Source organism: Oratosquilla oratoria, chromosome 25 (genome assembly GCF_046742065.1).
Source record: "Oratosquilla oratoria isolate Oo_2021 chromosome 25, ASM4674206v1, whole genome shotgun sequence".
Taxonomy (NCBI): Eukaryota; Metazoa; Arthropoda; class Malacostraca; order Stomatopoda; family Squillidae; genus Oratosquilla; species Oratosquilla oratoria.
In genome coordinates this window covers 57,765,546-57,768,045 of record NC_134801.1, presented here as the reverse complement: position 1 = coordinate 57,768,045, position 2,500 = coordinate 57,765,546, and positions in this window count along the sequence as shown.

Below are 2,500 nucleotides of genomic sequence, written 5' to 3'. Positions count from 1 at the left end.
CACACACACACACACACACACACACACACACACACACCTTCTTTTTAATATATACATTAACTGTCTCAAACACACACAAACTTATACAAATTCCAATTCCCATAAAAGTTTTTCCACTGCGTGCAAACTTGTACGATTGTCCGTTAGAGCGCGCGCATGTGTGTGTGCGTGTGTATCACCGGTGTGGAGAGGAAATTGGTGCCCCTTTTCTCCCTGGATATAACAGAACTCTCAAGCGAAAACGAGTAAGCCTACACGAGGTTAGAACCATTTTATTCTAAATGTACACATAAACACACACACACACATACACACACACACACACGCATTCACACACACACACACGCATTCACACACACACACACACACACACACACACACACACACACACACACACACACACACACACACACACACACACACACACACACACACACACGACTCAATTCCCGGCTGCTACTACAGTGGTCCGGGCTCCAATCCCGCCCAGGGCTGAAATAATTTCAGTATCGCTGCGCTGTGAGTTGTTACTCCAATTCTCGTGGGCGGGGAGTTGGGTGTGGGTGTGCGTGTAAGGTCACAGCATTACTTATAGATCGGTCATACGAGTTCTGAGCTCTCTTTCGGGAGGGAAATAGCTGTCGATTACGAGTCTAACACGTGATCCAAGACCATGGTGAATCACACACAGACACACACACACACACACACACACACACACACACACACACACACACACACACACACACACACACACACACACACACACACACACACACATATAAGCTCTGATCTCTCTTCCGGGATAGGAAATAGCTGTCGATCACGAGTCCAACACGTTATCCAAGACCATGGTGAATCACACACACACACACACACACACACACACACACACACACACACACACACACACACACACACACACACACACACACACACACACACACACATGAATATGGACAACGCTATATACCCTGGTTGGGTGTGCCCATAAAGCCATGGATATAGCCAATCCTTCTTAAGACTTCCTGACATGACCCATCACTGTTATGCACAACACAACTAAGGTATGTGAAGACCTCATTGTTGTCCTCGGCACATCGAAGGACAGACTAGACTCTGCCATCCAGTAAAGCCCCAAACGCGTGGGTCTTGGTCTTTGTCAAGGAGGCATGGATACCAAATGGTCTCACTGCTTTGTGAATTGACACGGGTCAATCAAGGTAGAAAAAAAAAAATATATATATATATAATATATATATATATATATATATATATATATATATATATATATATGATAATTCTTTATGACAGTCGCGGGCAGGCGTCGAACCCACTGCTCTCGGCCACCCGTAATATTACCTTCGCAGAGCTGTCATAAAAATTATCAGATTAATGTTGATTTCACTAGCGAATTTCTCTCTCTCTCTCTCTCTCTCTCTCTCACACACACACACACACACACACACACACACACACACACACACACACACACACACACACACACACACACACACACACACATATATATATATATATATATATATATATATATATATATATATATGTATATATATATATATATATATATATACATATTATAAAGGATCTATACAAAAGCCAGTATATAGGAAGTACTCACTTGGTCCACGTTGGTAGGTGTATGAAAATCGTTAGTTGGTTCGACCTTGTCTTCCCTGACGTGAATCCCATTTAGTCATCTAACACGTCCTAGATTCCTAGAAACCTAACTCCGAGTTTAGAAGAAAAAAAAAGTATTTGGACAGTAAGAGCTGTTTCAGTACTTCTTTTAAATCCTCTAAATGACTATCTACATCTCTGTTGATAATGATTGTTTCCAAATAGATTAGAACTGTCCTAGCGGATCCAGCAATAGATATAATTCATTAGTCTTCGAGAGGTAAATGATGCATTGTGGTTCTCAGCCTTGCTTGGTCCATACACCCTTTTCATCATTTGTCAGAGTGTCATTCCCCCCTCCTCTCCAAGATAGTTTGTTTCAAAATGTGCATTCTAAATAATATGCAAATATTACTAAAATCCTTTTATTTTTCCTAATCCTAAGATTAACTTGGGTCGGCACTGGTATAATTCCAGCCCAGGTGACAGGCCAGATCGGCCAAAACCTATAATTAGTTTCCTTACCCCGTAAACTTATTGTGGTTACAATTCACCACCAGAAAATCCAAAATTCCCCCCTGGGGGTGAATTTCACCCCTAATGAGAACTCCTGTCTTAGACCGAATATTTTTATTAAACTGGAAAGGGCCTTGAAAGGTGTTGAATGTCAAAGACCTCAACACTTCTGGAAAACGTAGTTCTGTAGGATCCTTCAACGAGTACTAACAAACATGTATTCGATTTCCTTTGCAGCTATGCCATGACAGTAAGTGTGGATCTCGTCCCCGGAACCAGTAATCCTCAACTTTGTTGACTGCATAATTCGGAAGGTGAGAGCTGTTTGGGTTTCTGTTTCCAG